Below are 15,606 nucleotides of genomic sequence, written 5' to 3' on the forward strand. Positions count from 1 at the left end.
TGCAGCAGGCAGTGAAGAAGGCGAATGGTATGTTAGCATTCATAGCAAAAGGATTTGAGTATAGGAGCAGGGAGGTTCTACTGCAGTTGTACAGGGTCTTGGTGAGACCACACCTGGAATATTGCGCACAGTTTTGGTCTCCTAATCTGAGGAAGGACATTCTTGCCATAGAGGGAGTACAGAGAAGGTTCAGCAGACTGATTCCTGGGATGTCAGGACTTTCATATGAAGAAAGACTGGATAGACTCGGTTTGTACTCGTTAGAATTTAGATGATTGAGGGGGGATCTTATAGAAACTTATATAATTCTTAAGGGGTTGGACAGGCTAGATGCAGGAAGATTGTTCCCGATGTTGGGGAAGTCCAGAACAAGGGGTCACAGTTTAAGGAAAAGGGGGAAATCTTTCAGGACCCGAGATGAGGAAAACATTTTTCACTCAGAGAGTGGTGAATCTCTAGAATTCTCTGCCACAGAAGGTAGTTGAGGCCAGTTCATTGGCTATATTTAAGAGGGAGCTAGTGGCCCTTGTGCCTAAAGGGATCAATGGTGTATGGAGAGAAGGCAGGTACAGGATACTGAGTTGGATGATCAGCCATGATCATATTGAATGGCGGTGCAGGCTCGAAGGACCAAATGGCCTACTCCTGCACCTATATTTTATGTTTCCCCTTTCCTGTGGATTCTACTGGATTTTGTTCCTATACTGTACTCTGATGTTGGTTCCAGATGTTGCCACCGCTTCCAATGTCCTTATGATTAGTTGACCACCTATAGGAGTTCCATGCTGACCATTGACCTAAGAGTAGGTGGGTAGTTAACCAATGACTTTGACATTTTGTAAACACGCTTTGATTTTAAACTTGCCGCTGACCATCACAAACCCTGCTGTCAACCCCATTTCCTGTTGACTTACAGAGTACAACTACATTAATTCCCACTAGAAAGGTCCCCCTTGCACTACCAGGCTCATTTATGAATCTCCAAACTCGACAGATTCCAAGTGGAGAACACAATAGTTCCATCACCAATAGTCCCATTACCATTCACTCACCTTGACCCCAAGCTGATTTTCCTGATATAGACTCACCTCTTGTTTTGAAGCCTCTACTCTTGTTTCCTCTCAGGGGTCAATTTTGTTTTGTTATCCCCACTCCCCAACTGATTTAGAGCAACTCATGAGTTCTCGCTTGGGTTCAACTTCAACATCCCACACTTACGTTCTTCCTCTGTTTTCTGAGCACCTCGACCAATATCCTTTTTAAGTGTGTTTTATCCAACAGTTTCTCACACACACACACACACACACACACACACACACACACACACACACACACACACACACACACACACACACACACACACACACACACACACACACACACACACACACACACACACACACACTTTTGCGATACGGTGCCGCACAGTGGCACAGCAGTAAAGTTGGTGCCTTGCAGCGCCAGAGACCCGGGTTTAATCCTGACCATGGGTGCTGTCTGTGCAGAGTTTGTAAGTTCCCCCCATGACCTGCATTGGTTTTCTCCCTGTACTCCGGTTTCCTCCCACACTCCAAAGACTTACGGGCTTTTAGATTGGCTTCGGTAAAATTGCAAATTTTCTGAAGTATCCAAAACACTATCCCTTACACTTGGGGCTGGAGTGGACATCTTTGCAAGGTTCTTGAAGTCCAGTGTTCTCTTCATGAATGTTGGTCTCCTGCTGGTGCTAGCTTTGCTCGCGGAGTTGACGTCTGCAAAGTAGGCTTTCGCTGACTGTGCTTGAGGTTCTTCACTGCTGACCACTAGAACTGAATTATTACCTCAGAATTGGCTTGCTGATGGCACTGACCTTACAGCAACTTCTCAGCCTGATTGATTGGATTGTAAGGTGGGAGGTCCATTGCTAGTCACTTCAAAGGTTGATGAGTCCATTTTGCTTCTTTGATTGCAATTCCTCAAATGAGTCTTTAGTGTTTCTCCCTTCAAAAACCTGGGCTAGGCTGCACAGTGTGGTACCAACAAGTTAGCTGGTGTCAAGCAAGTGTCTGATTTCCTCCTTCCATTAAAAGAAAGGCTATCTTGCACTCACCTATCATCTCCCTTTAGAAAAGAAAATGCTGGAGAAACTCTGCGGGTGAGGCAGCATCAATGGAGAAAAGGAGTAGGCGACGTTTCGAGTCGAGACCCTTCTTCAGACTGATATCGCAGGGAGAGAGTGGGAAAAAGAAAGGAAGTAGGCTACGTGGGAGAGCTGGGAAGGGGAGGGGAAGGAGGGTGAAAGCAAGGACTACCTGAAATTAGAGAAGTCAATGTTCATATCGCTGGGGTGTAAACTCACCAAGCGAAATATGAGGTGTTGTTCCTCCAATTTGCGCTGGGCCTCACCCTGGCAATGGAGGAGGCCCAGGACAGAAAGGTCAGATTCTGAATGGGAGAGGGAGTTGAAGTGCTGAGCAACCGGGAGATCAGGTTGGTTAGTGCAGATTGAGCGGAGGTGTTCACCACGCTCTGTTCTCAGTCCCACCCCCACCCTCCCCCGCACTCCTCCCTCCTCCAATCATCGCGTTGAATCATCATGTCCATTGCCTGCTGACCAACGTCTCTCTCGTCCAACCTGCGCCCTCGATCAGCAGTCCCACCTCTGCCGCGGAAAGCGGAGATTTTAAAATCCGGATGACAAAAACTTGGGAGGAATGTCCCCCACCTCTCAAAACATCGGGGTGGCGTGTCCCCTCTGCCCCCCCCCCCCCCCCCCCCCCCCCCCGGGTGGTTTTTCCGCCCCTGGCGACAAGTGTAGCATTCCCATTGAAGGTTGCAGGTGAAAGTACGAGAGGAGGGGGTGCTGTGTGTGGGAAAGGCCGAATTGGCCAGGGAGTTACGGAGGGAACGGTCTCTTTGGAAAACAAAAAGGGGAGGAGATGGGAAGTAGACAAAGGGAATGTGGCCAGTGGTAGGATCTCGCTGGAGGTGGCGAAAAATGTCGGAGGATTATATATTGTATACGCCGGCTGATAGGATGGAAGGTGAGGACAAGGGGGACTCTGTCCTTGTTGCGAGTAGTGGAATGGGGAGTAAGAGCGGAGCTGTGGGATATAGAGGAGACCTTGGTGAGAGCCTCATCTATAACAGAAGAGGGGAACCCACGTTTTCAAAAGATCATCTCACTTTGTTCTTCAGCACTTGGTTAGTACAGACTGAGCGGAGGTGTTCAGTGTGGAAACGGGACAAAAAACTTGGGGGGAATGTCCCCCACCTCCCCCCATCGGGGTGATGTGTCCCCCCCCCCCCCCCCCCCCCCCCCCCCCCCCCCCCCCCCCCCCTGGCGACCCCTTCCCCCCACCCCCCCCCCCCCACCCCCCCCCCCCCCCCCCCCCCCCCCCGAGTCCCGAGTCCTAAGGATGCAGTGTGGAAACGGGCCCTTCATCCCAACTTGCCCACACCGCCCACCTGCAGCCCACTCTCAACGTCTGCCTGTCACTTCTGTAAATTCACCAGCTGTAAGGGAATTGCAGTTTGCAATTTTCCCAATGGGTCTGATCTTTGCCTTTTCTGCTAGCTCAGCTGAAGCCTGGTTACACCCACACTGATTCTTGCTGCAGGATTTAGGGCTTTCCCTTTTTTTTTGCTGTTCTTCCTCGTTGCTAACTTGTCAGACTTCCACAGCATTCCAACCTCTCTGCCGGTGAAGTGTCTGGGTGCTCCTATTGTACTGCAGAAGGTCACCTTACTTCACCGACTGAGAGAGTCAAGATTAATGCTTCTGTTTATGAAAGCAGCTCCCTCTCAACTGAGCATAATGGAACATAATAGTTAACCACTCGACCCAGTTTCTTACTGTTCTGTGGAACACACCAATCTGAAAGTAGTTGTCGCATTTAACCAGCCTGTTCAGTTTCAGTTCAGTTTATTTTATTGTCATGTGTACCGAGGTACAGTGAAAAGCTGTTGTTGCAAGCTAACCAGTCAGCAGAAAGACAATACATGATTACAGTCGATTCATTTACATTGTAGAGATACATGATAAGGGAATAAGCCAGTATGCAAGAGCCCACAAGCCAAGTATAAATGTATATAACGCAGTTAAAAATATTTATAACTTTGTACCTTTTACTCATAATACATAGATTTTTATTTTCAATTTTCTTTGTGCAAATGCTTTAAAGGCAGCATGGAATCATTTGGAAGAATCAAAGCCATTGTCAGTTTTTTCACGTCAAAGCCTTAATTTCCTGAAGATTCGTGGGTTGTGGCCGTAGATCTCTGTCAGTTTGCTGGGTGTTCCGTTAAGGGCCTGTCCCACTGTACGAGGTAAATTAAGAGTTCTCCCGATTTCTCCCCTGATTTGAGCTTGTGTAATGTACGTTGCGGGCTCGTACGAGTAAAAAGTAAACACTTTTTTCATCACAAGTATTTTTTTTACTCGTGGATATTTTTCACAGCGTTGAAAAAACTTCACGAGTTTACCGGATTTCCCGAATACCTACCGTTACTCGTACGAGCCGCTACGTGACATCCACGAGCTCCTACGTACCCGCTACGTACATTACACGAGCTCGAATAAGGGGAGAACTCGGGAGAACTCTTGAATTACCTCGTGCTGTGGGGCAGGCCCTTTAGTTAATCTGTGAAAATCAATAACAATAAGATAGATGGAAATGTTAGAAAGATACATTTTTTATGACAAGATGTTACATAATCATTAGGGAAATGTGAATTGTTTGAAGTTTAATACCTGGAAGCTATCACTAAAGCTCCCAGTGATTGATTGGGTAACACAGTTGTGATTTCACTGACGACATGACAAGTTACAGTAAGTTGTTAATATGCAGCCTTCTGTGACACCAGGCTAGGTAATGTCCTTGGTAGGATGACAGTGATTTTTTCAGACAATTTCTGAGGCAGTCCTTTATGCAGTCTATCAGGAGCGTGAAAAGTGAAAAAGAAAAGTTTTCATTTCTGTGCCACTGACAAGATGGTTCAGATGCCGCATTCTTCAAATCTGTCATTTCCTCCATAACAACAGTGACCTTGCTTGTCCCTGTTTAACTTCTATCTACAGTACCTTTGGTTACAGTGCCCTCCATAATGTTTGGGACAAAGACCCATCATTTATTTATTTGCCTCTGTGCTCCACAATTTGAGATTTGTAATAGAAAAAAAAATCACATGTAGTTAAAGTGCACATTGTCAGATTTTATTAAAGTGTATTTTTATACATTTTGGTTTCACCATGTAGAAACTACAGCTGTGTTTATACATAGTCCCCCCCCATTTCAGGGAACCATGATGTTTGGGACACACGACTTCACAGGTGTTTGTAATTACTCAGGTGTGTTTAAATGCCGCCTTAATGCTGGTATAAGGGAGCTCTCAGCACCTAGTCTTTCCTCCAGTCTTTCCATCCCTTTAGAAACATTTATTGCTGTTTATCAACATGAGGACCAAAGTTGTACCAATGAAAGTCAAATAATCCATTTTGAGACTGAGAAACAAGAATAAAACTGTTAGACACATCAGCCAAACCTTAGGCTTATCAAAATCAATTGTTTGGAACATCATTAAGAAGAAAGAGAGCACTGGTGAGCTTACTAATCTTACAAAGGGACTGGCAGGCCAAGGAAGATCTCCACAGCTGATGACAGAAGAATTCGCTCTATATTAAAGAACAATCGCCAAAAACCTGTCCGACAGATTAGAAACACTCTTCAGGTGTGGATTTGTCAATGACCACTGTCCGCAGAAGACTCCATGAACAGAAATATAGAGGCTACACTGCAAGATGCAAACCATTGGTTAGCTGCAAAAATAGGATGGCCAGGTTACGGTTTGTCAAGAAGTACTTAAAAGATGATGGTACAGCGTAGTAACATAATTAATTCTGAAGTGTATAGATACATCCTATTTGCTCAAGTTCAAACAAATGCCTCAAAACTCATTGGCTGGCGGTTCATTCTACAGCAAGACAATGATCCCAAACATACTTCTTAAGCACAAAGGAGTTTTTCAAACCTAAAAAATGGTAAATTCTTGTGTGGCCAAGTCAATCACCTGATCTGTACCTAATTGCCTTTTATATGCTGAAGAGGAAACTGAAGGGGACTAGATCCCAAAACAAGCATAAGCTAACGATGGCAATGCAGGCCTGGCAGAGCATCACCAGAGAAGACACCCAGCAACTGGTGATGTCCATGAATCGCAGACTTCAAGCAGTCATTGCATGCAAAGGATATGTAACAAAATACTAAATATGACTACGTTCATTTACATGACATTGCTGTGTCCCAAACCTGAAATGGGGGGGACTATGTATAAACACTGCTGTAATTTCTACATGGTGAAACCAAAATATATAAAAATGGCCTTTATTAAAATCTGACAATGTGCACTTTAACCACATGTGATTTTTTTCAATTACAAATCTCAAAATGTGGAGTACAGAGGCAAATAAATAAATGATGGGTCTTTGTCCGAAACATTATGGAGGGCATTGTATCTCAGGTGGTTCCAGAGCACTTGCATCCAGTGAAGTACTTTTGACAAATAGATGAAATATAGGAAATGTGGCAGCCCGTTTGTGCACAGCAAGATCCAATTAGCTTCAAGGCAAAAGAGACTAGATGATGTGGTAGGTGATTGATGTGGGGACTGAACTCCCCTGATCCTCTTTGTAAATGGTGCGCGGGTCTTCGGGCGTTCTCTGGTGGGAACATCAAGGTTTAACTTGATTCGGAAAAGTGGCACCTCTGGCAATGAAGCGTTCCCTCGACAGTGCACAGTCTAGATTTTGTGCTCAGCTCTCTGGAGTGGCACGTGAACCCACAACTTTCCGACTCTAGGAGTGTGCGCAGCTCAATGAGCCACAGCTGGTTGGGCTCAAAGGTGAAGAACTCAACCCTCAAGTTCAAGTGAGTTTATTGTCATGTGTACCTGTATAGGACAATGAAATTCTTGCTTTGCTTCAACACGCAGAACATAGTAGGCATTTACTACAAAACAGATAAGTGTGTCCATATACCATAATATAAATATATACACACATGAATAAATAAACTGATAAAGTGCTAATAACAGATAATGGGTTATTAATGTTCAGAGTTTTGTCCGAGCCAGGTTTAATAGCCTGAAGGCTGTGGGGAAGTAGCTATTCCTGAACCTGGTTGTTGCAGTCTTCAGGCTCCTGTACCTTCTACCTGAAGGTAGCAGGAAGATGGGTGTGTGGCCAGGATGGTATGGGTCTTTGATGATACTGCCAGCCTTTTTGAGGCAGCGACTGCGATAATTCCCTTCGATGGATGGAAGGTCAGAGCCGATGATGGACTGGGCAGTATTTACCACTTTTTGTAGTCTTTTCCTCTCCAGGGCGCTCAAGTTGCCGAACCAAGCCACGATGCAACCGGTCAGCATGCTCTCTACTGTGTACCTGTAGCAGTTAGAGAGAGTCCTCCTTGACAAGCCGATTCTCCGTAATCTTCTCAGGAAGTAGAGGCGCTGATGAGCTTTCTTGATAATTTAGATTCAGATTCAGATTCAATTTAATTGTCATTGTCAGTGTACAGTACAGAGACAACGAAATGCATTAGTGTTCTCGGACCAGGAAAGATCTTCAGAGATGTGCACGCCCAGGAATTTGAAGCTCTTGACCCTTTCAATCCTCGACCCCGTTGATATAAACGGGACTGTGGGTCCCCCTCCTACTTCTTCCAAAGTCTACAATCAGTTCCTTGACCCGGACCTTCCCCTGTGACAGCTGACCATTCTGTGCCTGAGCATTAGTGTGACACAAACTGAGATGAGTTGAAGTGTGACACAAAATGCTGGAGTAACTCAGCGGACCAGGCAGCACCTCTGGAGAGAAGGAATGTATTGCTGTTATGGATCTCAGTAATCAGCTTGTCAGTGTTTGCTGCTTTTCTCTAAGTATTCTTCCCCAAGTATCACAGCAAGACACGATTCATTCGATGGACTGGAATACTCAATGAACTCATTAGAAAAGCAAATCTGGTAGTTTCACTTAAATAAAAGCAATAACCAACAGCAATAAGGATTCATCTTTAAAGGCTCCTGGAACATTTTCATAGTTATAAAATCTGAATTCTAGCTTCGCTTGAAGCATTTTGCAATTTTGATATATTTAACTTTTATGTCTGTTAATTTGGTTTGACTTCGGGCAAACTAACCATCAAATGTAGTGGTTTTTATGTTGCGTAAATAATACCAGTAATGTTTGATGGTCATGCATATAATTGTGATTGGACACATAAAGCTGTAGTAACTCAGCGGGACAGGCAGCATCTCTGGAGAGAAGGAATGGGTAGCGTTTAGGGTCGAGACCCTTCTTCAGACTGGTTAGGTATAAGGGAAACGAGAGATATCGACGGCGATGTGGAGAGATAAAGAATAATGAATGAAAGATATGCAAAAAAGTGACGATGATAAAGGAAACAGGCCATTGTTAGCTGTTTGTGGGGTGAAAATGGGAAGCTAGTGTGACTTGGGTGGGGGAGGGATAGAGAGAGGGGGAATGCTGGGGATACCTGAAGTGAGAGAAATCAATATTCATACCACTGGGCTGTAAGCTGCCCAAGCGAAATATGAGATGCTGTTCCTCCAATTTGCATTTAACCTCACTCTGACAATGGAGGAGACCAAGGACAGAAAGGTCTGTGTAGGAATGGGAAGGAGAATTAAAGTGTCCAGCAACCGGGAGATCAGGTTGGTTCAGGCGGGCTTTGCGAAGGTGTTCCACGGAATGATCGCCCAGTCTGCGTTTGGTCTCGCCGATGTATAAGAGTCCACATCTTGAACAACGGATACAGTGGATGAGGTTGGAGGAGGTGCAAGTGAACCTCTGCCTAACCTGAAAGGACTGTCGGGGGCCCTGGACAGAGTCGAGGGAGGAGGTTTAGTGACAGGTGTTGCATCTTCTGCTGTTGCAGGGGAAGGTACCTGGGGAGGGGGTAGTTTGGGTGGGATAAGTTAACTAGGGAATTGAGGAGGTGGGGGAATCCCGTTGGAGGTGGCAGAAGTTTTGGAGGATTATTTATTGTATGCGACGGCTGATGGGGTGGAAGGTAAGGACTAGGGGGACTGTTGCGACGAGGGAGAGCAAAGGCAGAGCTGTGGGGTACAGAGGAGACACGAGTGAGGACCTCATCTATGATGGGAGAGGCACCTCCGTTCTCTAAAGAATGAGGACATCTCGGATGTCCTGGTATGGAACACCTCATCTCTGTCTATGATGGGAGAGGGGAATAATTGCGCTGTTTTAAAAAAAAAGTCCCTAGTTAGTTCCATTCCACTTTCCCAGTAGTCCTTCTGGAAAGTTTGTGTTGAATCTGTTTCCACCACCCGGGTTGAAAGCAAGTTCCAGATCACAGTGCCTCTCTGCATAAAAGCACCTTCCTCCTTCCCCACAAACTTTGCCCTGTGTCCTCTGATAAAGAACCCTCCAAAACTCCCTTATTTTGAAACGTCGCTATGAAATCTGCCCTTGCACGTATAGTATAGAAACAAGGTGCTGCAGATCCGAGGAAGGGTCCAGTGGCAAAACATCACCTGTCCATGTTCTCCAGAGATGTTGCTTGACTGCTGAGTTACTCCAGCACTTTGTGTCCTTTTCTGCTCTTAACCTTCTCCGGCTCTGAGGAGAACAACCTTATCTTCTATGGACATTCTACCACTTATGTCCAAATAACCCTGCAGTTTCCTTTGTTGCATCAACCCAGGCCCCAGTTGAATTTCAACTAGTAGATTTCCAAGATTATTCTGATGATGGTGATCCCTCGGATATCAGGTCTGAAAGCAGAAGGATAAGCAGAGAATATCCCACTGAGCTCTGTACCATTGGCTTCTGTGCTGGAAGTACATGCTATACAGTGAGAGAGGGATATATTTACAGTCTGGAGGTTGCTGGTTCAAGTCTCACTTTAGAGACTTGAGTGTGATAATCCAGGTTGAATCTTCAGGCCAATGCTGTATGTTATCCTTAGGAATCCATGAAAAAGAAACGTTGCCCGCTCTCGCAGAGAGAGATCCACAGAAGAGATCAACAGCTCCATTTGAAGGAATCCAAAGTTTCCTGGCTAATGATTAACCCTTGATCCACATCACTAAGGCTTTATATCATCATTGTCGTTTGTGGGAACTTGATATCAAGTTCAAGTTCAATTTCAAGTGTGTTTATTGTCATGTGTCCCTGATAGGTCAATAAAATATTTGCTTTGCTTCAGCACACAGAACATAGTAGGCATTTACTACAAAACAGATCAGTGTGTCCATATACCATAATATAAATATATACACACATGAATAAATAAACTGATAAAGTGCAAATAACAGATAATAGGTTATTACTAATCAGAGTTTTGTCTGAGCCAGGTTTAATAGCCTGATGGCTGTGGGGAAGTAGCTATTCCTGAACCTGGTCGTTGCAGTCTTCAGGCTCCTGTACCTTCTACCTGAAGGTAGCAGGGAGATAAGTGTGTGGCCAGGATGGTGTGGGTCTTTGATGATACTGCCAGCCTTTTTGAGGCAGCGACTGCGATAAATCCCCTCGATGGAAGGAAGGTCAGAGCCGATAATGGACTGGGCAGTGTTTACTACTTTTTGTAGTCTTTTCCTCTCCAGGGCGCTCAAGTTGCCGAACCAAGCCACGAGGTTCGCCACTCATTTCCTATAATGCAGCATTATCTAGCACAAGAGTACCTTGCTGGTTCTCGAATTCCCTGGGTTGGACAGGAAGGCAAGCTTGGCATTCTCATTCTGCACCCAGGCTGTCTTTCCCAATGTGAATCTGTGCACATTCATCAACCAGATTCCTCCCATATCCCCACAATCTGCTGGTTGGTAGGTTAAATTGCCATTGTAAATTGCTCCTGGACTGTAGATGTATCATGGAATCTGCGGTTAGATGGGAATGTGGGGAGAATAAAGAGTCAAATGGGACTTACCTGGCAAGGGGAGAATCGGTGGTGACCATGCCCGGTCTCCCAGGACGAGGCTATCCCATTGCAGTGCGGTTGTGCTGACACCTGCAATGTCCCCAAATGCAGGATACTCCACTATAGAATTTGCGGTAGTGGGGGACTGTGTTCGCGCTAACGAGTAGTAGAGTCGCTGCCTTGCAGCGCCAGAGACCCGGGTTCGATTCTGACTGTGGGTGCTGTCTGTATGGAGTTTATATGTTCTCCCCGTGACAATGTTGGTTTTTCTCTGGGTGCTCCAGGTACCTCCACCACTCCGAAGATCTACAGGTTTGTGGGCTAATTGGCTTTAATAAAGATTGTAAATTGTCCCTAGTGTGTAGGATAGTGCCAGTGAACGGGGATTGCATGGTCGGCACGGACTTGATAAGCCGAAGGGCCTGTTTCCGCACTATATCTCTAAGGCTGGATAGACTTGGCTTGTACTCGCTAGAATTTAGAAGATTTAGGGGGGATCTTATAGAAACTTATAAAATTCTTAAGGGGTTGGACAGGCTAGATGCAGGAAGATTGTTCCCGATGTTGGGGAAGTCCAGAACAAGGGGTCACAGTTTAAGGATAAGGGGGAAATCTTTTAGGACCGAGATGAGAAAAACATTTTTCGCACAGAGAGTGATGAATCTCTGGAATTCTCTGCCACAGAAGGTAGTTGAGGCCAGTTCATTGGCTACATTTAAGAGGGAGTTAGATGTGGCCCTTGTGGCCAAAGGGATCAGGGGGTATGGAGAGAAGGCAGGTACAGAATACTGAGTTGGATTATCAGCCATGATAATATTGAATGGCAGTGCAGGCTCGAAGGGCCGAATGGCCTACTCCTGCACCTATTTTCTATGTTTCTATAAACTCTCAACTAACCTAGTGGAAATATGAGTGTTCACTAGTCGGTGAGATGAAGGGCCTGCTTCTGTGCTGTATTTATCTATGACTGTTCAAGGAGCAGCGTGAGCAGTTTGCATAGTTTTTTTGAATAGGGCTCATTTCTCCTCTGAGCGCAGGCAAGAGAGCTCTCCCCATAACATACGGAGGATCTCAATGGTGGGCTGCTGCTTCTCTCGGCCAGACACGCTACGAGCCTGTTGCCACCAGATGCGGTGAAGATAAAACATATCCAGTGTTTTTTGTTCTCTATATAAAATTGGTTGTAAAACTGACTTTAATGGTGTGTAGCCCTGATGTCAATTAATTGTGTGAAGCTAGTATGTGCTTAGCATTCCGGTGCTGTGAGGTGAATCTAGGGTATTTCCGTATGAGGGAGTAATGGAATATGCCTAATGGCTCCCACCTCGCCCATTAGATGAATCAGCAAGAGGAAGGAAATTGTTAATTAACAGTACAGGCTGAGTCTCTGAGCAAGCGTTGGAAATAGATATTCCCCATGGAACTGATCCTTGTGTCACACGTGGAGTCAGGGGCTGATGAGCACCAATGTACTGATGGATCAGGGAAATTCTCATATTCAGAAAACATTTTTTTTAAAAGCCCACTGAGTCTCTGCTGGTGCTCTGAGAAATTTCGTTTTCCCCCAGTCCTCCACAACTTATCTCCTTGTTATGTATTCTTCTCACATTTTCATCTGTTTCTCCCGCACCCCCCTAAGATTCTAACACTTGCCCATATTGTCGGGGCAATCTGGAGTGGCCGATTAAACCGCCCGCACGTCTTTGGGGTGTGGGAGGAAACCGAAGCAACCAGGGAGGAGAACTCATGTTGTCACAAGGAGAATATGCAAACTCCACATGGTCAGGATCGAACCCAGGTTTCTGGAGCCACGAGGCACCACCTCCACCTGTTGTGCCGTCGGGCCAGATCTCACCCCTGTTGTGAGCCAGTAATGCCCCTGTCCCACTTAGGAAACTTGAACGGAAACCTCTGGAGACTTTGAGCCCCACCCAAGGTTTCCGTGCGGTTCCCGGAGGTTTTTGTCAGTCTCCTTACCTGCTTCCACCACCTGCAACCTCCGGCAACCACCTGCAACCTCCGGGAACCGCACGGAAACCTTGGGTGGGACAGGGGCATAACTATCCTTCAAACAACATCACAGGGAGTTTATTGGCCTCTTACCTTATTACCCTTTTTGTGGAAGCTTGCTGTCCATAAATTTGGGTGCCAAGTGTGAAATAGTTTAAACTGGTTTTTTGAAGCTCTTCTGTGCCTCCCCTTGTGAGAAAGTTCTAAACAATCATGAGTTTTGTTAAAATGGCTGCCACCACCTTTGAATATTCGATAGCAAGATTTTGAAAGATAAGTCTTCCTGCTGACAGATGCTGTCATCTTTGCGACAACTAGGCATGATTAGCATGTTTGCAGATGACACTAAAGTGGGTGGTATTGTAGATAGTGAAGATGGTTGTCAAAGATAGCAGCAGGACCTTGATTGTTTGAGCCGGGGGGCTAAGGAATGGAATTTGATAAAAGCAAGTGCGAGGTTTTGCATTTTGGGCAGTCTCACCAGGATAGGACCCGCATGTTGAATGGCAAGACTTTGGGGAGTGTTGTGGAGTGGAGGGATCTGGGAGTGCAGCTCCTTGAAAGTGGCTTCACAGGTAAATAGGGGGTCAAGAAGGCTATCAACGTTTTGGCCTTCATCGGTTGGAGTATTGAGTATAGAAATTGGGAAGTCATGTTGTATAACCACATTGGTACGGCCACATTTAGAGTATTGCGTTCAGTTTTGGTCGCCATGTTACAAGATGACAAGATGGAAAGGGTGCCGAGAAGATCTGCAAGGATATCTTAAGGGGTTGGACAGGCTAGATGCAGGAAGATTATTCCCGATGTTGGGGAAGTCCAGAACTAGGGGTCACAGTTTAAGGATAAGAGGGAAGTCTTTTAGGACCGAGATGAGAAAATCATTTTTTACACACAGAGTGGTGAATCTGTGGAATTATCTGCCACAGAAGGTAGTTGAGGCCAGATTCAGATTCAATTTTAATTGTCATTGTCAGTGTACAGTAGAGACAACGAAATGCATTTAGCATCTCCCTGGAAGAGCGACATAGCAAATGATTTGAATAAATAATAATAAGTGTCCGGGGGGGGGGTGGTGATTGGCAGTCACCGAGGTACGTTGTTGAGTAGAGTGACAGCCGCCGGGAAGAAGCTGTTCCTCGACCTGCTGGTTCGACAACGGAGAGACCTGTAGCGCCTCCCGGATGGTAGGAGGGTAAACAGTCCATGGTTGGGGTGAGAGCAGTCCTTGGCGATGCTGAGCGCCCTCCGCAGACAACACTTGCTTTGGACAGACTCAATGGAGGGGAGCGAGGAACCGGTGATGCGTTGGGTAATTTTCACCACCCTCTGCAATGCTTTCCGGTCGGAGACAGAGCAGTTGCCATACCATACTGTGATGCAGTTGGTAAGGATGCTCTCGATGGTGCAGTGGTAGAAGTTCACCAGGATCTGAGGAGACAGGTGGACCTTCTTCAGTCTCCTCAGGAAGAAGAGATGCTGGTGAGCCTTCTTGATCAGAGTTGAGGTATTGTGGGTCCAAGAGAGGTCATCGGAGATGTTGACTCCCAGGAACCGGAAGCTAGAAACACGTTCCACCTCCGTCCCGTTAATGTGGATGGGGGTGTGCGTGCCGCCTCTGGACTTCCTGAAGTCTACAATGAGCTCCTTGGTCTTCTTGGAGTTAAGGGCCAGGTTGTTGTCAGCGCACCATGCTGCTAAGTGCTGGACCTCCTCCCTGTAGGCCAACTCATCGTTGTTGCTGATGAGGCCAATCACCGTTGTATCATCTGCATACTTGATGATGGTGTTAGTACCATGTACAGGTGTGCAGTCATAGGTGAAGAGGGAGTAGAGGAGGGGGCTCAGCACACAGCCCTGTGGAACGCCAGTATTCAGGGTGAGGGTTGAAGAGGTGTGCTTGTCTAACCTAACAGACTGGGGTCTGTTGGTTAGAAAGTCCAGTATCCAGTTGCAGAGGGAGGGGTCGATGCCCAGGTTACCGAGTTTGGTGATCAGTTTTGATGGTATAATGGTGTTGAATGCTGAGCTGTAATCGATGAACAGCATTCTTACGTAAGTGTCTCTGTTGTCAAGGTGGGAGAGGGCGGAGTGAAGTGCCGTTGCGATGGCATCCTCCGTACTCCTGTTCTTGCGGTAGGCAAACTGATAGGGATCCAGTGTGGGGGGTAGGCAGCTTTTGAGCCAGGACCAGCCTCTCGAAGCACTTGGTGATGATGGGGGTAAGTGCAACTGGGCGGAAGTTGTTGAGGCTTGCCGCAGTGGAGTGTTTTGGCACTGGCACGATGGAGGTGGTTTTAAGGCAAGTGGGGACAACTGCTTGGGCAAGTGACAGGTTGAAGATGTCAGTCCAGACGTCTGCCAGTTGCACAGCACAGGCCCTGAGCACGCGCCCGGGGATGCCATCAGGGCCAGCAGCTTTACGTGCATTAGTCTTACTCAATGCCACGTATACGTCGTAGGGGGTGAGTGTGAGGGGTTGGTGATCGGCAGGTAGCACAGCCAGTTCATTGGCTATATTTAAGAGGGAGTTAGATGTGGCCCTTGTGGCTAAAGGGATCAGGGGGTATGGAAAGAAGGCAGGTACAGGCTACTGAGTTGGATGATCATTTATGATCATATCGCATGGCGGTGCAGGCTCGAAGGGCCGAATGGC

The 15,606-nt window shown here is 46.4% G+C and overlaps 1 protein-coding gene across 1 annotated transcript in view; it reads left to right on the forward strand.

The window, feature by feature from the left end:
• The window catches only part of nalcn (sodium leak channel, non-selective), a 201,010-nt gene that overhangs the window by 45,569 nt on the left and 139,835 nt on the right, over positions 1-15,606 (forward strand).

The sequence above is a fragment of the Leucoraja erinacea genome, chromosome 6 (assembly GCF_028641065.1).
Source record: "Leucoraja erinacea ecotype New England chromosome 6, Leri_hhj_1, whole genome shotgun sequence".
NCBI classification, from domain to species: domain Eukaryota; kingdom Metazoa; phylum Chordata; class Chondrichthyes; order Rajiformes; family Rajidae; genus Leucoraja; species Leucoraja erinaceus.